Here is a 27,761-nt window from a genome sequence, read left to right as displayed (position 1 = left end):
GAGGAAGAGAGATGGGGGAATAGTGTTTGGTGAAGCAATTAGAACATATATATTTATTAATTAAACTCAATTTTATATGGACAGAGTTCATGATGTCCCAAAACAATTACAATAATTAAATCAAAGATCACTGATAACAGATCACCATAACAAATCGACATGCACATTTGCTATATTTAAAATGGATAACCAGCAAGGACCTAATGTGTAGCACATGGAACTCTGCTTAATGTTATGTGGCAGCCTGGATGGGAAAGGAGCTTGGGGGAGGATGGACACGTGTATATGTATGGCTGAGTCCGTTCTGCTGTTCACTTAAAATGATCAAAATATTGTTAATTGGCTATACCCCAGTACGAAATAAATTTTTTAAAGCAATTGAATAATAATGAAAACATTAGACATATTACCAAAATTACCAAAATATGATACAGAGACACAAATCAAGCAAATGCTATTGGAAAAATGATGCCAATAGACTTGCTTGATGTAGGGTTGCTACAAACTTTCAATTTATATTAAAAAAAAGCAATGTCTGCAAATAAGCAAAGCACAATTAAATAAGGTATGCCTGTAGAATTCTTGTAAAAGAGATCCTAGATACCTCCATCACCTCTCCTGCTTTAGGAAGACACAGTGAGAAAAAGGCTGCTTATAACCAGGAAATGGGTTCTCACCAGACACCTAATCTGCTGGCTCCTTGATCCTGGAATTCTTTGTCTCCAGAACTCTGAGAAATAAGTGATTCTTGTTTAAGCTACAAGCCTATGTGGTATTTTCGGTATAGCAGCCCTAACAGAGAAATAGCTGGACATTATACAAAATAGATCTTATACCAAATCAGTTAAACTTTAAGCATGCTGAGAATTTGTTGAGACCTAAGAGTGTTTGCCTCTCTCAGGGTTAGTTTCAAAGTGCAGGGAGACAGACAGGGTTTTGTGTAATTTCCAGTAATGTAGTACAGGATGAGAACCCATGTACCTTTAGTGTTGCAATAATATAAAAAGCCTCAGGAACACCCCAGCCAACACAAGTCCTCAGAGACAGTCAAGCAAACGGTGTCTGGGGCTGCAGAAACCTGGAGAGAGAGGATCCAGGGTAAACATGACTTCCAAGCTGACCATTGCTCTTTTGCTTTCTTGGCAGTTTCATGCTCTCTGTAGCATCGGGCAAAGGTAGGTAGATACTTCTGATTACTAGAGCTTTCTTTTATCTAATTATGATCCTCAGAAAGTAAGGCTTTAAGAACAAAATGCTTTAAGAACAAACATTTATTTTCAAAACAAAAAAATTTCATTTAATGTGAACAGGGATGCAAAATGACTTCCATAGTCCTTGGACAACTTTACCTTTACTAACACTTTCTTTGGCTCTGAATATTTATGTTTTCTTTTGATTTTAAAAGAAACTGAAATTTTTCACAGGCCCCTAAAATTATTCTGGTCCCTAGGCACTGCATCTACTATGCCTCATGTATAAGTCAGCTGTGATTGAATCAGAGTTTGAATTATTTAGGCTCTATCTCTGTTCCTCTAAGGAAGTTGTGTATTTGGATTGGTATAAACATCTGGTTGTTAAAAATCAAATCTTGTTTTATAACACATTTATTTACATGTCTGAATATGAGTTGAATTTTAAAGACCAATGTATGGGACTTCCCTATAGCTCAGATGGTAAAGAATCTGCCTGCAATGCAGAAGACCTGGGTTCAGTCCTTGGGTCAGGAAGATCCTCTGGAGAAAGGAATGGCAACCCACTCCAGTATTCTTGCCTGGAGAATCCCATGGACAGAGAAGCCTGGTGGGCTACAGTACATAGCATCACAAAGAGTTGGACACAACTGAGCGACTCACAACTACTACTGTCACTATATATAAATACATATATACCCAAACCCAGTTACAATTTATATTATATTCCTTGGGATCCACAGTTGATAAACATTGTTCATTAACATTGAACTAGGCTGCCATGGAGTCGCTAGAGTTGGACATGAGTGATCGACTTCACTTTCACGCATTGGAGAAGGAAATGGCAACCCACTCCAGTGTTCTTGCCTGGAGGATCCCAGGGACAGGGGAGCCTGGTGGGCTGCCCTTTATGGGGTCGCACAGAGTCAGACATGACTGAAGCGACTTAGCAGCAGCAGCAGCAGGTAACCCATATGTTTTAATTACAATTCTGTTGATGAAGATTCAGACAATAATCATTTCCTCTGTTTTGAAGACCCCATGAGGGATCCTAGACCCTTCTGACAATCTGTTCTACAACTAGTAACATCTTGTTTTTAACAAGTGGTTTCTGCACTTGAATTTTTCCTTTCATCTTTCATTAGCATTAAAGAATTTTTTAAAAACACATCTCTGTGAATTAGACATAAGTTTCTATTCTTTCTAAAGATGGTTTCTTTGTTGAAGTTATAGCTGACCTCTTGCAAATACCACTATGGTTTCACAGAGGATTCTGCAAAATCAAGAGGAAGAAAAAGTGTCACATGGAGGTTCAACATTAATTTTAAAAACTATAAACATTAGTCTTCACATAGAAAGTTACTCAAAGCAGTCAGCAAAAACATTTTCAGTTCAGTTCAGTTGCTCAGTCGTGTCTGACTCTTTGCAACCCCATGAACTGCAGCACGCCAGGCCTCCCTGAAAGAAAGCAAATGGAAGTCAAAGGATGGCCAAAAAGTAGTCTTATTTGCAGCAATCTTCTTCTTAAGATTAAGACTTGTGTGTGTGTGTGTGTGTGTGTGTGTGTGTATGTGTGTGTGATCCTTAACTCATCATGTTAGAGTTTAAAGAGATGCAGCGAAGTTGTTCCTTTTAATGAAACCACGGCCTATTCCTTTATTATTTTCACTGCTTCCATTGTGCCAAGTCTGAGTGCACTGCTTCAGTGCCAGTGGATGATAGCATGTTCCATTCCTTTCCATTCAAAATGTGTCAACTAATGAAGAATGGTTCAGAATAGATCACACTGTAAAAGTTTAGAAATCATGTAATTGCTTTTAAAAGTGCTGAGTTATTTTGCATCTGCCACTGAAGAGGAACGAGGTTCTGGGTGTTCAGTGGTAAACAAAAATAAGAAATATCTCCGTCTTTATGAAACTTAATGTGGTGCAGATGTCTGTTTAGTTTTGGCTCATGTTCTGTAGCTTCTAAATCCTAGAGCAGTAGTTCCACTTATTTGATATAAACAGATTCCAAATCACCGCCTGGGGAGCTGGCTAACCTCCATCCTTTAAAGTAATTGGAGAAGCAGGACAGAGTTTCTGAAATAATAAGTTTGAATTGGGAATGATTATGGCTTCCCTGGTTACTCAGCAGTAAAGAATCCGCCTGCAATGCAGGAGAATTGCTGAAGACACCGGTTCAATCCCTGAGTTGGGAAGATCCTCTGGAGAAGGAAATGGCAACTCACTCCAGTATTCTTGCCTGGATGTCCCCATGGACAGAGGAGCCTGGCAAGCTACAGTCCATGAGGTCACAAAGAGTGGGACACAAACAACTGAACACAGCAGTGATTAAAGCAACTCTTGGTTCATCCCGGTTAACTTTAGCAACCTGCCTCCAGATTACCCGGGAATTCCCTTTACTCTGACTGTTGGGTCCAATGGCCTTTTGCAACGTAAGTGAAGTGCTGCCATGGCTACTGGAAAATTGTGAAGAAATCCTGTCTGGACCATTTCAGTTAACCACTGAACTCAAAGGACCATGATTTCAATGCCAAAAGAACACCTAAAAACAGGTGAATCCAATCTCCCAATTTTTTTTTTTTAGCTCATTCACAAACAGACCTCTGCTGAGACTTTAGAAAAAGTGGGTGCAGACAGTAGTTGTATAGATCATTTTGAGAAGAGTTGGTTTGATTTTTTGCAATTAAAATTTTCATTTATCATGGAACTACTAAGGAGAACTCAGAAAATCAGCTCCTCAATTACCTGATGGAATCTTACTAACTCCAACCCACCACCTTTTCTGTTGCTGCTCTTAAATGATTATTTGCCTCTTCAGTGAAAGAAAAAAACAGCAAAAGCAATTTTGCTTTTTTAATTACTGAAAATGTAGAGTAAAACAGTAAACTTAATACTATTAATTTCTCAAAAAAAAAAAAGCAGCACAACAAAAAAGTTCCTTTGCTCTTACCTAATTCAATGCTGAGCACTGAAGAATTGATGCTTTTGAACTGTGGTGTTGGAGAAGACTCTTGAGAGTCCCTTGGACTGCAAGGAGATCCAACCAGTCCATCCTAAAGGAGATCAGTCCTGGGTTTTCATTGGAAGGACTGATGTTGAAGCTGAAACTCCAATTCTTTGGCCACCTGATGCGAAGAGCTGACTCATTTGAAAAGGCCTTGAACCTGGGAAAGATTGAGGGCAGGAGGAGAAGGGGATGACAGAGGATGAGATGGTTGAATGGCATCACCGATTCAGTAGGGGTCAGTGATGGACAGGGAGCTCTGGCGTGCTATGGTCCATGGGGTCATGAAGAGTCGGACACAACTGAGTGACTGAACTGAACTGAACTGATAGATTGTCATTATTTTATTCAAATAAGTGTTTGTCATTACTATTTTATTTTTTAAGCTTTTAAAAATATATTTATTCATATGCTCCCCCAAAGTTTCTTTTATTCCCACCATTTTGGTAGTTGGTAATATATATGTTTACTCCATTCTCTTTACTTCCTTTTCTTTCTCCCTCTCTCCCCTCTTTCCTTCATTTTTCTTCCCTCCCTTCTTTCCTTGTAAGTAAAATTTTTAGAAAGTTTTTGTTTATTTTATGAATCACATTTTGACTTAGAAAATTAAAATTTTCCTTTGGAAACTGTTATATGTTTATTTTTAACATGTAGAGCTTATTCCACAGAGGATTTATACACTTGAATCTTTTAGTTTGGGAATTTTGTCTTAAGTCCTTATAAGGAGTTATTTGAAAAAATCCTTAGAATTTAGATACTTGTTCCCAGGCTGACTTCAGACTATCTGTAAACCAATGACTACACTTACCAAGCACTACACTTCTTAGGCTTTTAGCAGAAGGGGAGAAGAAATAGAATTGATGATGAGATTATCAGTCAGCTAAGGAAATGAAATTTGCACATATGAAGAAAAAAATAACCCTCTGATTATATGATCCTGGGCATAAAATTTACTAGCTCTTATTGTGTATCTAGTTTGTGCCATATTGTTGTTTTTCAGTCACCAAATCATGTCTGAGTCTCTACTACCCAGTGAATTGCAGCATGCCAGGCTTCCCTGTCCTTCACTATTTCTCTGAGTTTGCTCATCACAAACTCATGTCCATTGAGTTAGTGGTGCCATCCAATCATCTTTTCCTCTGTCAGCCTCTTCTCCTCTTGCCCTCAATCTTTTTCAGTTTCAGGGTCTTTTCCAGTCAATCAGCTGTTTGAATCAGGTAGCCAAAGTATTGGAGATTCAGCTTCAGCTTCAGTCCTTACAATGAATATTCAGGGTTGATACGCTTTAGGATTGACTGGTTTGATCTTATTAACTGTCCACAATAATTCCATAAAATGGATGAAATCTCTATTAATGAGAAAACTGAGGCTCTAAGAGGTTTAATATCTTGTAGAATTTATCTAAGTAGCAACAGGACAATAAAGCCAGGTGGATGCTCAAATGAAAGATAACCTGGTTGGATCTAGTCAGGATGTTTAGTTCCAACTACTATGCTCTGTTACCATTCTATCTTCAGGATACCTGGACTAAATTGTAATATGTTTTACAGATCATAAGGCATAATGTAGACATTATAAGGTTTGGATTAGCCAGGGTATTGATTGTGTTAGAAGTTCTAATTATCTTGGATACATAGCGCTTGAAGAGTTTGTTTTCACCTTTGCTGATTCTTGCTGTTGTTTGTTTCAAGACAGCTTTGTGAAATTACATCTATAGTTAACTGAGGTTTGAAAATGTAACCATGTGACTTCTGCTAACAACAGGGCTTCAAACAAATGGCTTCTTCTTCCTTAGGTCCAGTTTCTCTTAATTTTGAATCTACAGTGCATCCAAAGCTAGCCATACTGTCCAATTGGAGTGATTATTAGCATTAGGAGAAGGTCTGATTATTATCCATTTTCTCCCAGATAAAAGACTGGCTTGACAAGTGAGTTGGCAGTAGACAATAAGAGGAATATGTATTTTAATAATTGCTTTCGGAAGCCAAAATGCTTTTCTTCATAAAAGCTTTCCATATCCTGATGAGAAATGAACTTTTTTCAAGGGTTATAAGAATGAATAAAGTCATACTGTGAGGAAATAAGGCACACAACTATGGGCTTGAAACATAAATCTATAGACTTCTGTTTCCACCAGATGGAGTAGGTAGCTAGATTGACTCCTAAAGATAATTTTCAAAGCTGTATTAAATATTATTTTAAACCACCTTTGAATCTGTCAATAAACTGCTAAAAACATAAGGCAAACATGCAAGAGAATGAGTAGAGGTTGGAATGCTCTTTGTGTGTTATGTACTTTTGTCTAATTATCATTGTTCTCTATCTTGTCTGCATATGTGCAATCCTCATAGTAACTCAAAATAGGTGGTGTCATTTTTAAATTTAACAGATGAGGGAACCAAGGCACAAAGAAGTGAAGTGATATGCTTGTGGTTACATAGCTAGGAGGCTCAAGGCTGGATAAAAATTTAGGTATTCTTATATGTCTACAGACTTGCAGGCACATTAGAGTTGATGAGAGTAGTCTGGTGCAATAGTTAGGAGAAAGATTGAAAACTCTGAATAAAGGTGGAGCAGATTGAAAATTGTTCCTATTAAGACCTAGTAAAGTCAGATATTGCCGGGAGAAATATCAATAACCCTGAGGTTATTGCAGGTAATGCAGATGACACCACTCTTATGGCAGAAACTGAAGAGGAACTCAAAGCCTCTTGATGAAAGTGAAAGAGGAGAGTGAAAAAGTTGGCTTAGAGCTCAACATTCAGAAAACGAAGATCATGGCATCTGGTCCCATCACTTCATGGGAAATAGATGGGAAAACAGTGGAAACAGTGTCAGACTTTATTTTTTGGGGCTCCAAAATCACTGCAGATGGTGACTGCAGCCATGAAATTAAAAGATGCTTACTCCATGGAAAAAAAGTTATGACCAACCTAGATAGCATACTCAAAAGCAGAGACATTACTTTGCCAACAAAGGTCCATCTAGTCAAGGCTGTGGTTTTTCCTGTGGTCATGTATGGATGTGAGACTTGCACTGTGAAGAAAGCTGAGCGCTGAAGAATTGATGCTTTTGAACTGTGGTGTTGGAGAAGACTCTTGAGAGTCCCTTGGACTGCAAGGAGATCCAACCAGTCCATTCTGAAGGAGATCAACCCTGGGATTTCTTTGGACTGATGTTGAAGCTGAAGCTCCAGTACTTTGGCCACCTCATGAGAAGAGTTGACTCATTGGAAAAGACTCTGATGCTGGGAGGGATTGGGGGCAGGAGGAGAAGGAGACGACAGAGGATGAGATGGCTGGAAGATATCACTGACTCGATGGATGTGAGTCTGGGTGAACTCCGGGAGCTGGTGATGGACAGGGAGGCCTGGCGTGCTGCGATTCATGGGGTCACAGAGAGTCGGACATGACTGAGTGACTGAACTCAACTGAACTGAAAGTCAGAGATGATTTATGTGCATCTGAAATATGTCACCAACATCAATTTAAAACATGATAAAAATTTCATTTTTCCACAATGAGTTTTCAGCTTATTCAATTAATTAAAGCAAGAAGAAAAAGACCATATATTATAAAATGTGGGAGAATAAATTTAAATGAGAAGATTGCTAGTGCTTTCTGCCTAACAGAGATGCAAATTAAAACACAATGAGGTACTAAGAAACAATATATCAAACAACTCTGAGCATTAGTATACGGAAAAAGGCGAACACATACATTGCCCAAAAAGAAATGTAAATTCATATAACCACTTTGCAGATGATTAAGTAGCTTTCTAAATTACTTTCTACCAGTAACAGATCATCTGGACACATAGACAAGATATATTTGACAGAGAATGAGGGGTACTGGGCTTCATGGGAACTGTCTAAGATGGTAAGAAGTTGGCGTCTATGAATGCTTACTTTCAAAGTACTTTTAAAAAGATTGTATCATCCTGAATCTAGAAGCTGGAATTTGCAACTGTGTGATAATGTACATGTTATAACTTTTGAGGTCCCCCAAACAAGCTGTATTATTGAGAAGATAAAGTTCCTTGAATAATCTATAGAATTAAAGAAAGAGATCTGGTGACTCTGGTCATACAGATCTAAAATTTATAGTAGAAGAAGGTACCTTGACAAGACTATTTTTGCTCTCTTTAAAGTACAGGTATATTAGTGCCACAGCATGCTAATGAAAACTATCTCAATACAAGGGAAAGATGGGGGAAAAATAAAGCATACTCCTTTTCTCTCCTGGGCGTCATTATAGAAATCCCCATGATTTGGATCTCAAAAGCTTTTATATAGGAGAAGCTCAAGTAATCAGCAAATAGAAAGATAAAATAGAGGGGAAGATTTGTGCTGGGGTTTAGGTATACTCTGTAGATGTAAAGTATGCTAGATATATGAAAGGGAAGCAAGTAATGGTAACATTGAGTAACTGAAGTATATTAAACAATTTTGGATAATTATTTTTGGTAGAGACCAATAGTCTAAGAACCTCTATTAAAGTTGACCAACACAATTACTTTGAAATCTCCTCATATATGCATTTTGAGTTATAGTGAAAAAGAGTCCCAGGAAAAACTTGACTGACAGTGGGTTTCTGTACTTTTATTGGTCAACAAAGGTTGGCTGTCAAGTATTTATTTGCCAGACCCTGTTATGAACTGTTTAGCTTGTTGTGAAGCCCTGGTTTCATAGTGAGATTATGAGATGGTAATACTAGGTACCAAAACCTATTGAAAGGAAGGAAAAAACCACATTTTCCTCCTCAAAAAGATTTTTAATGAACTTTAATAGATGCTTCTGGGCTGATCTGAGTACTCCCAATAGGATTTAATACCTAAGAAGATAATCTGTGTTGAAACTCATCCAGAAGAGCTAGTGTAACTGGCAATGGGTGGCAGCAGCAGAAGGAGGTGTCTCTCTTTTCAGATGCAGCACCAGAAACAAACACTTTCATTAGAGCAATCATTTTTTTTTTTAGGAGTTCAGGGGATCAGTGATGCAATCTGTGGTGTTCCTATCCATTGAGGAATAGTTATGTTGCCTTTGCCAGCTTCATTCTATTGTGAAATTCAGTTGACTTTTTTTTCCAGCTGAGTCCTCTGGGCCAGACTTTCTGGCACCTGAGGAAATTCTTTGAGATAACCAATTTCTATCTCTCTTTGAGACTTTAATGAAGCATACTTTTCCTACAAAAACTGTACATATTTAAAATGAACAACTTTATGGACTTTGGTATACATATATGTTTATGAAATCATCACCAGATTGTTCCATCATCAAAAACATCCATCTTAGTAAGTAAAATATCCATCATCCTCAAAAGTTTCCTCATTCCTCATCTGTCCCTCTAACCTTACCTCTCAAGTCCTGAGGAAAACACTAGTCTGCTCAGAGACTCCTAAGAAGAGTGGTCCCTATGGATTAAGGTGAAGCTGCAAGATCTAGTTCAAAGGTCATGCCATATCACTTGTGTCATATCCTATTTGTCAAGGAAGTCACTGATGCCAACTAAGATTCAGAGGAGGGTAATTAGATTCTACCTCTCAATGGAAGAAGTCCAAAAAAATTCTTAGCCACCTTTAAATTACTGCAACAGTACTGAAAACCACTACAATAGCCTAACCTATTTTAGTGTTAGAGTTACCAAAGTACAAAGTTTTGATGTGACATCAACTTTGAGTAAACATAATTAACTCTAAAATCCCAAATGGGATGCTCAGGACTGAAAACTTTGAGTCAAAACCTTTGTTAGATACCTGCCACGTTGTTTTGGCCTCTCAATAAAAATAATTACCTTTCACTGTCTTCCTAAAACTTCCAAGGAGAAAGTCTTCCAGTTTTTATCCACTTCTTATGCAGGCTAGAAAAAGGAAAAACATAATCTTCAAGGTGCATGGGAAACATTCACAGACCCCGTTTTTAAAAGGGATGTGATCATTGCAGATCCTCTGCGTTATGTGGATTCTGCCATCTTTCAGTCTCAGAATTTCATGTTGCAAACCTGTTTAGGATATTACCAAGAAAGAAGAACTACACTTCAAAACATCCTGAAAAGATTTAGAGCATTAGAGAAAGTGTGGTCACAGATTGACTTTTCAGGAAGCAGATATTCATGAAAAAGTTCTCGATATCTATTGAACAGCAAAGTGCCTGCAGTTAACTCTATTGTACTGTACGCTTAAGCATGGTTAAGGGAGAAAAATTGATGTCATGTGCTTTTCATCACAATTTTAAAAAACAGGAGGCAAATTCCAAGATGATTTTGGAGTCTAAGACATACATTAAGGATCAGAACCTAAGAAAAAAGGGGGAGGGAGCAGAATTGGACAGAAGAAAACAGTTGAATTGTTCTGCAAGCCCTACATAGACTTAGCCCAGAGAACAAGCCCCAGGGCAAATAATGTCACCCCACCTGAAGCTGAGATGACCCACCTTTGCACTCTCACCGAGCCACAGAATGCAGGCTGACCCAGGAAGGCCATGATCTTGGTCAAAGCGGCTCCCTGCCCCCAGACAGGAAAGTTCTTCCATGAAGTGGGGATCGGGTTATGGAACCCCATGTCTACACCAACACTGGAGATACGAAATTCAAACAACAAAGGGAGAAAGTAGCATTTCTATTTTTAAGGATGTTGTCTGTGATCCCTGGAGGAAAAATACAGGATGCATAATTCAGTGAAAATTCCAGCACACTGTAAATAGAATTCAAGAGTATTTAGCACTAATTTTAGCTTGAAAAATGTATGCTCCTTAGTTCCACACACACACATACACATACACAAATTATCTTTTAACATGATTGGAAGGTCAAAAATAGATCATAGGGGAATAAGTACCAGGCATGTCATTATTTTTGCTCTGTAATTTCTATACTGTTGAGTTTGTTCATAATATTGTCAGTTCTTTGGTTTTCTTCCAGGATTATTGCCTTTTTATGTTATTTTGTCATTTAGAAATACAGAGTCTCTAATCCAAAATATGCTAATAACATACAATTTGAAGCTTTAAAATGTTCCTAAACGGTGATACATTGATTTACTTCATGTCATTTTTCACTTGCACATAAAACAGCTTTTTTTCATATCTTCAACCAGAATATTTTGAGGCTTCTTAAGACCTCACTTGCTCTCTGCAGGGACTTAGATAAATTATTTATTTCTTCTAAACCTTGGCTGCTTCATCTGTAAAGTGGTGATATGATGGCATTTACTTCATAGGATTCTTGTGAGCATAAAATGATTTACTATATTAATATATAGATGTTTATGGCAGTGGCTGGGACATAGAAACAAGTCAACTTAGTATAACACTGATAATCATGCTTTCACTAGTAAACATTAGCCATTACCATATGGAACCCCTTTGCAAAATAATTTGTTGAAAGGTAACAATTTAGTAATTGAAATAAAATTTCTGACCCCAGGGTTCAGCCTCCAGGACTTTTCTAAATCCGTCACAAGGTGGCCCCAAATCCATATCTCTTCAAGGCTCTGTATTCATGGAAAATGATTCAAACAGTACGAATTTACTACAGCAAACGTTTATGGTAATAATAACAATTGAAAGTGTAGGTGGTCTCCTTAATAATCAATTGCCCACTGGTTGGAAGAAGATAGAAAAGCAAGCCTCATATGTTTGAAATGGTCAAGAAGGCTGTTAAATGTGTCTATATATTTTTCTTCAAGGCTAGTTTCAATAAAACTGGTTAATGAATTATACCTGACATTGAACACTTCAAATAGTGTATGGCCTAGCCTGCCTGGATGAGAAAAATCTCTAATCTTTACTTTTTTCCTCTTTTATAAGTTGGTTAGTTAGCAATTATTTATTTTTTGGTTTTTACCAAAAATACTTGCAAAGCAGTTTCAGAACCCTTTCCTCTTTATTTTCTTCTACCTGAAACACAGAGAAAAGCTATAAATTATAAATCATGTAAGATCCTGTCAGGAAAGCCGCAGATTAAAGGTTTTATAAGATCATGACTAATTCATTATTTCTACCTCTTATTTCCTTAAGGTCTTAAGATGGAGCCTCAAAGACTTCCTTCAAGACAATTAAAAATGCTTTCCAGGCTAGATAATGTAATTCTAGGAGAAATGCTTGGCAATTGATTGCAACTGGTAGATATTTGAATAAATCATAAAATAATTAATACAGTGACCATTTAAGAACTATCTTGGGCTTCCATGGTGGCTCAGACAGTAAAGCATTTGCCTGCAATGAGGGAGACCTAGGTTTGATCCCTGGAGAAGGAAATGGCAACCCACGCCAGTACTCTTGCCTGGAAAACTCCGTGGATGGCGGGAAGCCTGGTAGGTTACAGTCCGTGGGATCACAAAGAGTCGGACATGACTAAGCAACTTTACTGATTCACTGGTTACTGTGGTATAGAGGTTAAAAATATCCATCACCCTCAAAAGTTATAGATAAGAATCAGAAGTTTGGTATTCTAATTTAATTCAATAGTGGCATAGCTTGAATAAGTCACTTCAAGATAATCAAACTTTCTTCATGGAGGTTTTTATGAGATTTGAAGTAGGTCACATATGCTTGTAAAGTGCTGAACATTTTGCCTGGAATATGAAAGAAAAAGTGAAAATGTTTAGTCAGTCAGTCATGTCCAACTCTTTGTGACCCCATGAACTGTGGCCCACCTGGCTCCTCTGTCCATGGAATTCTCCAGGCAAGAATCCTAGAGTGGGTTGCCATTTCCTTCTCCAGGGGATCTTCCTGACCCAGGGATTGAAGCTGGGTCTCCTGCACTGCAGGCAAATTTTCTACTGTCTGAGCCACCAGGGAAGCCCTGCCTGGAACATGGTAAGGACCTAATAGTACTTCTGGTTACCATCACTGCTTTCACTCGTGATACCATGGGATAATGGAAAGAATTAATTTAATCTTCAATGGAAAGATCCAAACACATCTCAACTGATTCTGAATTCAGCTTCAAAACCCAGCTCTAAATGGTGCACCATCTTCCATGTTCATTGGTTTGCTTTTGCAGAGCAAGAAGGGGTCAGCAGTGTAGATAGCCCAGCATTGCTAGGGAGTGTGCAGCCCAGAATTTAGCAAGGTGGTCTGAGTATACACTTTAGATAAAAATATAGAAAACCATATTTTCCTGAGTGAGCTTATAGACTTTTCAGAATAATTGAGAAAGATTTGATGTGCATGCTGTACTACATATTTGATTTTTGGCTCAGGAAAATAAGCAGAAATAAGATGAAACTGTTGAACTTACTAATCTACAGAAGTTTTTCCTTTATCCTGTAAGAAAGTAATTTAGACAGTCTAGTTGTAGTGTAGGTAAATAACAATTAGTAATAAAATGTGACTCACCATATGTCCAGGATTTCCAACTAAATGTTTTATGTGAGTTGTTAAAATTGTATTCTTAATTGCTTTATGGCTAGGGCTTGCAGGCAGTCATCAAGACAAAGACATTAAACAGCATTTGCAATACTAGACGGAGGACACATGTTTCATATTCTCTCTACACTTTAGAGAAAGCTGTTCAGTTAAGACATGGTCACTTTCATCAAAAATGTACTTGTACACCTAAAGCATTTCAAGATGAACTCAAATGCAATATTCATACATAAAATCTTTTGAAACTTACCAAAACTAAAGTGCACTTTCAAAGACCAATTTTAAAATTGGAACAAAGATTAGCATAAATGGTTATATATGTTGCACACATATACCAGGCATTCTGTTGTATATTTCATCTAACTGAAATGATAATTTTATAAGTATTATCCCGATTTAACATATGAAGTAACCAAGAGCTTGATATACTAGATTAGTAGTTTCCAAAATGTTGACTATATGCTATTTTATTATGCAGCAATTGATAAATAAAAAGAAATATTTACAAGATGAAAAATATAAAGCATTATGAAAAGCATAACAAAAACACTCATGAATACACACTGTGAGCAGCAAAACTAGAACCTCATCACTACGATTAAATCTATGTGCTTCTTCACTGATCTGTGTCCCTCTGTTTCCCAAGAAAGTCAATTATAATTCTAAACTTTGATTCATTCTTACAGCTAGAAGTGTAACTATTTTCTGAAACTAGTCTAGGCATTAATTTATTTATAGATTCTTTTGGTTTGCATAAAACTGCAGCAATGTTTAGGCAGTTATAAGTTTATTGTAAACATGGTAAACATAATTTTCAGATTTTTTACTTTTCACTTTGGATTCATCTATTGGTTTTATGGTTTCAGTTTAGTACTTAAACATGCTTTCTGGACAATCACTTACTTTACAATGATTTGATCAGAAAACTCAATTTACCATTGTCCTTTAAAATAGCTTTCTTAAAATTGTTCAAAATTTGAGGCTGAACAAGAGGAGCATCAAATGCACATTTTCATAATTTCTATTTGTTTATTATGTTGTCAAAGGGAATGTTGAGAATGAGGTAAATCAAAATAATTATTTTCTGTTGTTTATGTGTCAGAACCATCAGATTACAGAAATAGCTCAGCTTTTACTTTGGTTACTCTCAGTATACCTTCTATTTGCCAGGCATTGGCTACAGGCCTTATGCATAATATAGCATTTAATATTTCTGCCTGAATTGTTAATAATATTGATAAGATGGACCTTCCTTCCTTCCTCTGATCAAATATTTATTAAGAATCTACCAAGTGGTGAAAGCTATCCTGAAATCTGGAGATTCAAATATGCAAGGATATGATCCAGAATGTAAGAGACTACACAATACTAACAGGACATGAGTATGTTTATTTTTAAATTCATTTAATAAATCATTTACAAAAACCAATGGAATCTGGAATATAATGCAGTCCTAAAGAAATGTACGCAGGCACTATGGGTGTCTGGAATTGTGGATTGTGACCCTTGGTGATAGGCAGCTGCTGCTTTGAGCAAGTGTCAGCAAAAGGAAGGATGGTGGACACTTCCTCTGTCCCATGTCATCACCAGCGATACTCACACTGAAGAATATAAGCTACTCCATTTTGTTAACAGAAAAACTCCATTTTGTAAGGTTCCGGGAAAAGAGCCTTTGGATATCCAAGAGCCTTTGGAAATCCCCTGACCTCACCCCACCACCCACGAGCCAATCGGACCCCAGACCAGAATCTCCTGACTTAACATTCAGGAACTCGTGGTCTACCTAGGTAATAGGGACCAATCAAAAACCAACACACAACCTTTCGAATGAAAGTGACCAATCAGACGTCCCCCTACCTAGAAATTCTTTTTTTTTTTCCCATGAACACTCCCTATATAAGCAATGTAATCCAAAACCCGGGGCTCCTCCCTGTAGCCGCTGTGTCAGTATCGGTGGGAGCCCCAGCTCCAGCTTGGTAATAAAAACTCTCTTGCTTTTGCATCAGATATCTGCTCCCTGGTGGTCACTGGGAGATTTTCACGGCTTGGGCCTAACAACACACTGAATTATAAGGGGGTAGCTGCAGAGCACTTTAACGAAGGCTTGAGAGCAACCAAAGGGAACATATGAGATAAGCCTGAAATAGCCTCTCAAACTAGATAGTAAGGAGATGTTTGGAAACTGAGAGGGATATGTCACAAGAATCATTTCTTCATGTACTGTATGATAATTATAAAGGATCATATTTCAGGATTTGAATCCTAATATTTTTAATATACTGGTAATTAAATATGGAGGGGGGATGTGTTCAAACATTCATGAGTGTGTTTGAGTATGTAGTAATAAAGAGAGTTTTTGTTTTTTACAGCTTTTTAAATTAACCTTTTTCTCTCTTTTTCTAGGCAGGGACCAGACTCTACTGGGAAAACTGGGATGAGCTGATGGTAGGAATTTTGTCATCTTTGTGCTAACCTAGACTTATCATTGTGAGTTCATCAGGGAAAATTGCAAAGTCATGATTGTTAAGCAGTGTTTCTTTTTGGTACCATCCCACCTTCATGCCCAAGCTTCTTTGCTTCTCCCTTGTTCTTGCTTCTTGGCACCTACAGCTTTATCAATGCTCTCTGGCAAACCAGAGCCTACTCTCCAGAGCCTCCTGTCTCTCCTTCCAAATAAAAATTCCCTCCACTCCTTTCCCATATCCACCCCTACTTCCGTGTTGCAGATAAAATAGTCACTGATCTGATTATAGTGCTTGATGATAAGATAAATGAATGGGCCATAGCTTTTATCAATGAACATTAAAGAGAATTTGCAGAACTATAAGCCATATCTATTACAAAAATGTGCTCAATCATTAAGACATGTCTGACTCTTGCGACCCCTTGGGCTGTAGCCCACCAGGCTCCTCTGTCCATGGGATTCTCCAGGCAAAAATACTGGAGTGGGTTGCCATTTCCTCCTCTAGGGGATCTCCCTACCCACTCCTTCCCCAGCCACCAGGGATGGAACCCATGTCTCCCCCCACTCCACACATACACTCCCATGCTGAAAGTAAAATGAAAGAAAGGAGCTTTTCCATCACATACAATTCCTTGCTTCCACTCATCTCCCTTCTCGGACATATATTTTCATGCACAGAGTTTTAGTGTGGGAGAGGTTTGTGTGTGTGTTCTAACAGAGTACTCTTAAATGCCAAGTTCCATTTCCCAGAAGTGTCCTGTAGATTGATGCATTGTTTTATGCAAAAGAATGAAACCTTGCTATTAGAAGGGAATATGATACTGACTTGGCCAGAATGAGGTTTAGAAAATGATGTAAAGAACTAATATGTTATTCAGTATTTTAAATGTTTTTGTTTCTCTCAGTTATAAATAATTTAATCACCCTGCATCAGAATTCAACTATTAAACAGAAGGATGAAACATCAGTCTTACTTCTTTTGTAGGCAAAGCATATTTCCAACCACATCAAAATAAAACAACTCACAGAAATACTTTTGATTTTAAACACAGGACGGTGCAGTGGAATTAGCTTAATTCTAATTTAAGCTTCTAAAAGGCTCCTAGAGCTAACTCTGTCACGCTTAGTCTGGCATACAGTTGGGTGGCTCCATTACCGATGGAAAAACTGCCCAGAGAGGGTAGAAGGTTACTCAACATAGTAAGTAGAATCGTAAAAAGGAACCAAGGGTCTCTGACTCACAGTCTAGTGTTTTCTAAAGGCAGACCACACTTAGATCTTTAGATTCATTGCCAACAAACACAACTAGCCGTAGGATCTGAGATCAGGCCACTTGGGAAAAGTATACAAGAGCTGTAACTTCTTGAGCAAGCATAAAGCATATCCCGGAAGTACAGTGACTCATTTTGTTTGGCTTCCCAGGTGGCTCAGTGGTAAACAATCTGCCTACCAGTGCAAAAGATGCGGGAGAATCCGCCTGCTAATGCAGGAGATACAGGAGACGTGGGTTTGATCCCTGGATCAAGAAGATCCCCTGGAGTAAGAAATGACAACCCACTCCTGTATTTTTGCCTGGGAAATCCCATGGACAGAGGGGACTGGTGGGCTACAGTCTATGGATCACAAAAGAGTCAGACACTATTGAGTGACTGAGCAAGCACACACACAGATCTGTTCATTGCAACCTAACTCTAAGAGGAGGTGAGGGGCAGAGCATCAGGGGTTGCATTATCACCATCCTGCAACCAGACTGGGATGCAGGATGTTGATGGCTGTTTCCAAAAAGAGAAAACAACATAAGACCAAAGGAATGCAAACCAAGGAACTCTAAAGTGGACAACTGGGCTATGGAAAGATAAACAGCTTTACAATCTATGGAACTCCCAGAGTGTTTCTTTTCTTTATGTGTTTTTTAAACCTTTTTATTTAATATTGGAATATAGTCAATTTGCAAAGCTGTGATAGTTTCAAGTGCAGAGAAGAGCAGCTGAACTGTACATGTATTCATTCTACCCCAAACTCTCTTCCCATCCAGCCTGCCACATAATACTGGGCAGAGTTCACGTGCTATACAGTAGGTCCTTGTTGGCTATCCGTTGTAAGTATAGCAGTGTACATGTGGATGAAAGAGATGTATTTTTGTAGACAAAATAATTTAAAAAAATTTTTTTTCTCTCTCTTTTTAAAAGAATTGCCATAGTTTTTGCTTTCCTAAGATCAGAATCTAAACAAGGCTTTGGGTCCTGGTAGTTCATCTGTGAAGAGATGCGGGACACCAGAGAAAAGAAACAGAGAAAGGGAACAGGGAAGTGCGTAAAGTCAGTGTGAGCAAGCATTCCTCATTGAGTTGCTGCTGTGGACAACAGGGTCTCCATTTTGGAGTTTCCAGGAAGCAGACAGTGTTGGGGGATTGAGAATATTCTCCTTTAAAAGTCTGGAGTCTGGAGTAGATAACCATCAGTTCTCCTCATCCAGCCAGTGGTTGAGGATGGCTCCCAGGGGCACAGGTGCGTTATCCTGCCTTCCTCTCCCCACCACCCCCCAGCTCCGGGCCACCTGTTCTTGCACACTAGTCAGGCACACTCCTACTACCTTAGGGAAAGTGGAATGAAGAGAGATGCCAGCTTTTGATGTGGAAGTCCCCAGTGCAAGGTGCTGCTGAGATTATTGTCTGGCGCTCTTCCCCACTGTAGTGACCGAAATCAGAGGAACACTGAGGGGTTTGTGACACAGAAAACAATAAAGGTATACGCCTTCCAGCTTTCAACCTAAGATGTTTTTTTTCCATTGGAAGGTAGCTGGAATAATAGGGTTGTAAATAAGATCAGGAGAATGGAACAGAGACTGACTCAATCTCAAAGAAGCATCTAGCAATTTGAACTAAATTATTTTTGAGTGGCTAGTTTCTGCTATTTTGAGTTGCTATTCTCTGTTTTATCAGAATATCAGCAAATTTTTGCTATAAGTTCCAGCTCATTATCCTAATTCTCTCTGAACATTTTTTACTTTGAAACCTTCTACTGCCAATAGTCAGATCCAAAGCATTGACTATTAAAGTACCTCTATAGATCATCAATGTCATGAACCTCATTCCATAGTTCATCAGGCACTCTAGCTATCAGATCTATCCCTTAAATCAATGTCTCACTTCCACTGTATAAACATAAGGGGTTTGATTTAGGTCATACCTGAATGGTCTAGCGGTTTTCCCTACTTTCTTCAATTTAAGCCTGAATTTGGCAATGAGGAAGGAGTTCATGATCTGAGCCACAGTCAGCTCCTGGTCTTGTTTTTGTTGACCATGTAGAGCTTCTCCATCTTTGGCTGCAACGAATATAATCAATCTGATTTTGATGTTGACCATCTGGTGATGTCCCTGTGTAGTGTCTTCTCTTATGTTGTTGGAAGAGGGTGTTTGCTATGACCAGTGCATTTTCTTGGCAAAACTCTATTAGTCTTTGTCCTGCTTCATTCCGCATTCCAAGGCCAAATTTGCCTGTTACCCCAGGTATTTCTTGACTTCCTACTTTTGCATTCCAGTCCCCTAGAATGAAAAGGACATCTTTTTTGGCTGTTAGTTCTAAAAGGTCTTGTAGGTCTTCATAGAACTGTTCAACTTCAGCTTCTTCAGTGTTACTAGCTGGGGCATAGACTTGAATTACCGTGATATTGAATGGTTCGCCTTGGAGACGGACAGAGATCATTCTGTCATTTTTGAGATTGCATCCAAGTACTGCATTTCGGACTCTTTTGTTGACCATGATGGCTATTCCATTTCTTCTGAGGGATTCCTGCCTGTGGTAGTAGATATAATGGTCATCTGAGTTAAATTCACCCATTCCAGTCCATTTTAGTTTGCTGATTCTTAGAATGTCGACATTCACTCTTGCCATCTCCTGTTTGACCACTTCCAATCTGCCTTGATTCATTGACCTGACATTCCAGGTTCCTGTGCAATATTGCTCTTTACAGCATCGGACCTTGCTTCTATCACTGGTCACATCCACAGCTGGCTATTGGTTTTGCTTTGGCTCCATCCCTTCATTCTTTCTAGAGCTATTTCTCCACTGACCTCTAGTAGCATATTGGGTACCTACTGACCTGGGGAGTTCCTCTTTTAGTATCCTATCATTTTGCCTTTTCATACTGTTCCTGGGGTTCTCAAGGGAAGAACACTGAAGTGGCTTGCCATTCCCTTCTCTAGTGGACCACATTCTGTCAGACGTCTCCACCATGACCCATGAGTCTTGGGTTACTCCATGGGCATGGCTTGGTTTCATTGAGTTGAATGACCACAAGGATGTGGTCCTAGTGTGATTAGATTGACTAGTTTTCTGTGAGTATGGTTTCAGTGTGTCTGCCCTCTGATGCCCTCTTGCAACACCTACCATCTTACTTGGGTTTCTCTTACCTTGGGCATGGGGTATCTCTTCACAGCTACTCTAGCAAAGCACAGCCACTGCTCCTTACCTTGGATGAGTGGTGTCTCCTCACTGCTGCCCTTCCTGATCTTCAACGTGCGATGGCTCCTCTAGGCCCTCCTGCGCCCAGGCAGCCACCGCTCCTTGGACGTGGGGTTGATCCTCCCAGCCGCCATCCCTGACCTCGGACGGGGGTAGCTCCTCTAGGACGTTTCTGCGCCATCGCAGCCTGGCACTCTCGGCTTCTGCCCCTGACCTCGGACATGGGGTAGCTCCTCTCGGCCGTGCTTAGTGTGCCTGCCGGTCGCAGTGGCCTGAGCTTAGAATAGCACGAAGAGATAAGAAAGCCTTCTTTGGTGATCAATGCAAAGAAATAAAAGAAAACAACAGAATGGGAAAGACTAAAGATCTCTTCAAGAAAATTAGAGATACCAAGGGAATATTTCATGCAAAGATGGACTCTATAAAGGACAGAAATGGTATGGACCTAACAGAAGCAGAAGATATTAAGAAGAGGTGGCAAGAATACACAGAAGAACTGTACAAAAATGATCTTCATGACCCGGATAATCACGATGGTGTGATCACTCATCTAGAGCCAGACATCCTGGAATGTGAAGTCAAGTGGGCCTTAGAAAGCATCACTATGAACAAAGCTAGCAGAGGTGATGGAATTCCAGTTGAGCTGTTTCAAATCCTGAAAGATGATGCTGTGAAAGTGCTGCATTCAATATGCCAGCAAATTTGGAAAACTCAGCAGTGGCCACAGGACTGGAAAAGGTCAGTTTTCATTCCAATCCCAAAGAAAGGCCATGCCAAAGAATGCCCAAACTACTGCACAATTGTACTCATCTCACATACTAGTAAAGTAATGCTCAAAATTCTCCAAGCCAGGCTTCAGCAATATGTGAACCGTAAACTCCCTGATGTTCAAGCTGGTTTTAGGAAAGGCAGAGGAACCAGAGATCAAATTGCCAACATCTGCTGGATCATGGAAAAAGCAAGAGAATTCTAGAAAAACATCTATTTCTGCTTTATTGACTTAAAGGCTTTATATGCCAAAGCCTTTGACTGTGTGGATCATAATAAACTGTGGAAAATTCTTCAAGAGATGGGAATACCAGACCACCTAACCTGCCTCTTGAGAAATCTGTATGCAGGTCAGGAAGCAAGAGTTAGAACTGGACATGGAACAACAGACTGGTTCCAAATAGGAAAAGGAGTATGTCAAGGCTGTATATAGTCACCCTGCTTATTTAACTTCTATGGAGAGTACATCATGAGAAACACTGGACTGGAAGAAACACAAGCTGGAATCAAGATTGCCAGGAGAAATATCAATAACCTCAGATATGCAGAAGACACCACCCTTATGGCAGAAAATGAAGAGAAACTAAAAATCCTCTTGATGAAAGTGAAAGAGGAGAGTGAAAAGGTTGGCTTAAAGTTCAACATTCAGAAAATGAAGATCATGGCATCTGGTCTCATCACTTCATGGGAAATAGATGGGAAAACAGTGGAAACAGTGTCAGACTTTATTTTTGGGGGCTCCAAAATCACTGCAGATGGTGACTGCAGCCATGAAATTAAAAGATGCTTACTCCATGGAAAAAAAGTCATGACCAACCTAGATAACATATTCAAAAGCAGAGACATTACTTTGCCAACAAAGGTCCGTCTAGGCAAGGCTATGGTTTTTCCAGCAGTTGTGTATGGATGTGAGACTTGCACTGTGAAGAAAGCTGAGCACTGAAGAATTGATGCTTTTGAACTGTGGTGTTGGAGAAGACTGAGAGTCCCTTGGACTGCAAGGAGATCCAACCAGTCCATTCTGAAGGAGATCAGCCCTGGGATTTCTTTGGAAGGAATGATGCTAAAGCTGAAACTCCAGTACTTTGGCCACCTCATGCGAAGAGTTGACTCATTGGAAAAGAGTCTGATGCTGGGAGGGATTGGGGGCAGGAGGAGAAGGGGACGACATAGGATGAGATGGCTGGATGGCATCACTGACTCGATGGACGTGAGTCTGAGTGAACTCTGGGAGTTGGTGATGGACAGGGAGGCCTGGCGTGCTGCAATTCATGGGGTCGCAGAGAGTCGGACACGACTGAGTGACTGAACTGAACTGATAGGTCATCAGGGCTTCCCTGATAGCTCAGTTGGTAAAGAATCCACTTGCAATGCAGGAAACCCCAGTTTGATTCTTGGGTCAGGAAGATATGCTGGAGAAGGGACAGTATTCTTGGCTTTCCCTTATGGCTCAGCTGGTAAAGAATTCACCTGCAATGTGGGAGACCTGGGTTCCATCCCTGGGTTGGGAAGATCCCCTGGAGAAGGGAAAGCTACCTACTCCAGTATTCTACCTGGAGAATTCCATGGACTCTATAGTCCATGGGGTTACAAAGCATTGGACAGGACTGAAAGATTTTCACTTACTCACTGACTTTATAGGTCATCATGGTTGCCCAACAGAAAGAACTTCCAGGTGATTCTGCACATTTCATCATCAAATTCAAAACAGGGGCAACTCCTAGTGTTTCATTCAAGGAGCATCTACAGGGACTTCAACTGTGGTATAAATTTTATTTCCTAAAGCAGAACAACTATTTACTAGATAATTTTTACACCATTCTTAACTTCTAAAATATTTTATAATAATTTTTAAGCTACTCAATTGAAAAGAAAGAAAGGATTATATGCTTCTTTATGATTATTTACCTGTCAAGACTGAGAATGTCTTATTAGCTCTACAGACACCTATAAATGGTAATCAGTAGAACAATAGAATAGATCATGCAGAGATTTCATGCAGGTTCTTTTGTTCACTTACTTAACAGGAAAGAATAATTACATGATTGAGAAGCAGTGATGAATATTCTTCCGAAAGAAGTTTTTGCAGAATCTATGTCCTCTCTTTAAACTTCTGCCTGGCTGAGACCCTATACCATACTTTTCTTCACCATTAGATGTACACATCTCTCCTTCCAGAGTAGGTCATCAACCTACCTTTGGCTTTGCCTTGATATTTTCCTTTTTCCCTCTTATTTACTAATCAGTTCAATTCAGTTGCTCAGTCATGTCTGACACTTTGTGACCCCACGTTCTGCAGCACAACAGGCTTCCCTGTCTATCACTATTTACTAATAGTCAAACCTTTTCTTTCTTTTTAATATAATTTAAAATTTATTTGAATTTTGGCTGTGCTGGGTCTTCAGTGGTGTGTGGGCTTTGCTCCAGTTGGAGTGAGCAGGGGTTCCTCTTGGTTGCAGTGCTCTTCAATGGGGTGGCTCCTCTTGTTTCAGAGCACCGGCTGTAGGTGCATGGGCTTCTAGCTGTGGCAGTACCCAATTGCTCTGCAGCATGTGAAATCCTCCCAGATCAGAGATCGAACCTGTGTCCCCTGCATTGGCAGGTGGGTTCTTATCCACTGTACCACCAGGGATTGTGAACTTGTATTTCTAGATTGCCAGGAGAGGCATGCTTATATTCAGTTTGATATTGTCTTTGTTAATGTACTCATAACCTTACCAGTCAATTTTACTTGCCTCCAGTTATGTCCTATAAATCATAATCTTTTGCTCACATGTTCAGCACTGTCTAATTTCTGAGCATTCACTAATTCACTAATCTCTGAGAATTTACTTTAGAAGGTGGGACTGATGCTCTAGAATTTGCAATACTACTGCCTACATAGCTTCTTTTGAGATTTTCAGGAGTGTGATGCATTAATTTTGACGCATTCTAACATGACATAGATATTTTATATCATAGATATAAATAAATATCATAGATATTTTATATCATCTCACTCACTGCATCCTCAATTTCTATTATAGTGTTGGAATCAATATTTGACTAACATTTATTTCAAAGTTATGTGAGACTCTTGAAACACCTCTGCAGGAAGAAAGAGATAAAAACACTAACAGGGCCTGCAAATAGCAATCAATATTGCTCTTTTTAAAAAATTGCATGCTTATTTCCAAGGAGATGGCAACCATTAGTATAGGTAGTTGCATCTTTAAAGAAGTATCATAGTGTATTACTGGTGAGTAAAATTTTAAAGGAAATTATGGGCTTTTCAGACTTCTCCATGTCCCTATTGGAATATAAAAACACATTCCTGGATAACCATAGGATTTCCATAAGCCGATGAAAAGGTTACTCAGTAGGTGAAATACTCTAGACTACAAACCACTTACATATGACTGCCTTAAAATTATGTAAATGTCCTATTTTAAAAGCACTCATATCATCAAGAAAATAAACTTATTGTGCAAAAGTCATTTAACCCCTGACTCTTCCCTGAAATGTCTGCAGGCAATTCATTGAATTCAATTTCATGAAATACTGTTCTGAAGGAGATTTGTAGATTTCAAACAGATTTATTATAATGACTGTAAACATTCTTTTGGATTCATTTTCTTTGATGTCCTCATGCAGAAATGAATCATATGTCAATATAAGGACTTTTTCCTAGTGTGCATTCTATTGATTGCTTGCAGTTCTCTGATGAGCAAATCCCAGTGTATCTGACTCCAGCTATGCTTGTGGCCACTTAACCAGACTCTATAGATTGCAACCTGGTCCCTGGTTATTTCTATGGTCTAAAGACTGGTCCAAATTTTTACACACTTGGTTCCATTAATGATGTGGACACAGGCCTTGAGCAAAGAGTATCACCAGATGAAATGAATGGACTATATTGTGGTTAACTTGATGGGCCCAGCAGAAGGTGATGAAAACACTGAATTGGCAACAGATCTCCAAAAGCAGCGATATACAGCACTCCACCCTGAATAACATCTCTATTGAGCTGTTACTCAATACAAACTGATGAATGATGTTGACAATCACCATAAAACTCTGATCTTTAAATGTGCAAATATGTATTGTGAATGACAAAGATGCAATTAGTCCATTCCTTTGAGAGAGTGAAAGTTGTTCAGTTGCGTCTGACTCTTTGCAAGTGTATAGTCCATGGAATACTCCAAGCCTGAATACTGGAGTGGGTAGCCTTTGCTTTCTCCAGGGGTTCTTCCCAATCTAGGGATGGAACCCAGGTCTCCCGCATTACAGGCGGATTCTTTACCAGCTGAGCCAGGAGTGAAGCCCAGGAATACTGGAGTGGGTAGCCTTTCCCTTCTCTAGCACATCTTGCTGACCCAGGAATCGAACCAAGGTCTCCTGTATTGCAGGAGGATTCTTTACCAACTGAGCTATCAGGCAAGCCCACTCATTCCTTTAGAGCTCCTAAAATCTTAAATGAAATTAATTTCTGTGCTGAACACAGTACTTAGTGCTTAGTTCCCAACCTCAGAGGCAAATAGCTTAACCTTAGAATACTATATAAACCAGGAAAAAACTGGGAATACAAAGATCTAGTTTGTGTCATTGATGAGTTCATAACCTAGAGCAAGAGAGATACTTTATAATATAAATATTAATAGAGTTGCAAGGAGCTTCAAAGTGCATTTCATGCTCACTATCTAAAAACAGAGAAAAGTTAATATTATATAAATTAATATTGGGTAAATTGATAATATTATCCAACTCTAAAGGCTGTTATGAGGGCTAACTGCAGAGGACTGTTATAGGAAGAGTGTTCAAAATAATTCTTGGTACATGTTATATGTTAGCAATTATTTGCACTTGTTATCATTATGCAAATTCCATACTTCCTTGTGTTTAGTTCCTGTATGGTAGCAGCTATCATTCAATGGATGCCTACTACATATGATACATCTTATTCCAAATAATAATTGTTAATCCTTTTAATAACTCTCTGAAATATCTGTTATAGATCCTGATTTATAAATGGAAAATTCAACATTCTGAAATTAAATAATTTTCCCAATTTTAGCTGCAGTAAATCTAGATTGAAAATTCAGCCTATACTTTTCTACTAAACTACACAGTCCCATGGATAGAGATCACTAATGGAGAATTGGGATTAAACTGCTTAGTTCTCCAGCAGTTGTTCTCTGAGAGATTGGCTTTCTTTAAACATTGTTTATTCACTGTATTTGTTTTTGGCCATGCTGGGTCTTCGCTGCTGCCCACCAGCTTTCTCTAGTTGCACTGAGCAGGGGCAACACTATTGTGGAGCACTGGCTTCTCATTGCTATGGTTTCTCTCATTATGGAGCATGAGGAAGCTCTGGGTGTATGGGCTTCAGTAATTGCAGCATGCAGGCTCAGTAGTTGCAGCTTGTGGGCTGAGTTGCTCTGCAGCATGTGGGATCTTCCTGGACTAGGGATCAAAACCATGTCCACTGCTCTGGCAGCTGGATTCTTAACCGCTGAACCACAGGGAAGTCTGGGATTGTCTCTTTCAATCCACCTTTTGTTCCCTTTTGAAGCAAAGACAGACACTTGAGATAGTGAACTATTATAACTTATAGGGAACTGGCAAATACATAAAAACTAAACTCAGTACATTTTTTGAACACTTCCTCTCTTTTTACAGGTGGCCTGTGAAGAAGATGGAGTCTATAATCCTCCATGAGTGGGAAAAAAAGCATTTGAACATTACACTTCCACATCAAATGGTTTGTAGGAAAATCTATATTTTTAGGTGTATCATGTCATGTTCATAAGACAGTATTAATAATCTCAATTCATCCCAAAGCACTGAGCAATCAGGAGAGAACTGGATAAACATGATCCATGAGGAATAGAGCTGAATGAAGCCATAGGGAAGAAGCATGCTTTGCTTGGGCAGGACTTGCACTGGTGACCTGACCAGCCTACTCTTTGTTTCCTTGCTATGTCCTTCTCAAAGTAAACTAAGTAGGCAACATAAACTGTGATTAAACTGGGTTTTTAACAATACTCAACTGTCTTTTAGAATGGGCAGCTGTGTTTATTTTCAAGTTTTAAAACTTAGGTATCTATGTGTGTACATGTGCATTTTCCTTTTTTTAAAGGTAATAAATGGTTAAAATTTATTAAAATGGTAACTGTGTGTCAGCACTGTCTATTGCTTTACATTATTTCATTTAATCTTTGCAACAGTTCTATTAGTTAAATATTATTATCCCGTTTTCACAAATGAGGAAACTGAGGCCCAAAATAACAAGGCCTGGTAGTGTATATGAGATCATAAAGCTAGTAAAAATGATAAGCTAGACAGCCAAATGCAGACCTTGAGTTTTTATGTGTAATGTTAGACCACTTTCTATGTTCCTTAGAATATTTGAAAAATAATTGAAAATGTCACATAATTGCATTGCTAAGATATAGCTACGCCAGAGCCTTTGACTGTGTGGATCACAATACACTGTGGAAAGTTCTGAAAGAGGTGGGAAT

General features: G+C 38.9%; 1 long non-coding RNA gene across 1 annotated transcript; it reads left to right on the top strand.

The window, feature by feature from the left end:
* Positions 1,048-27,761, top strand: LOC106502219. Its single transcript, XR_001295810.1, has 3 exons — positions 1,048-1,175; positions 15,970-16,053; positions 26,920-27,761. It is a non-coding gene; the product is annotated as an uncharacterized LOC106502219 (long non-coding RNA).

Source organism: Capra hircus, chromosome 6 (genome assembly GCF_001704415.2).
Source record: "Capra hircus breed San Clemente chromosome 6, ASM170441v1, whole genome shotgun sequence".
Classification (NCBI taxonomy): domain Eukaryota; kingdom Metazoa; phylum Chordata; class Mammalia; order Artiodactyla; family Bovidae; genus Capra; species Capra hircus.
The sequence above is the reverse complement of the archived record's forward strand: the minus strand, read 5'-3'. Positions and strand labels throughout refer to the sequence as shown.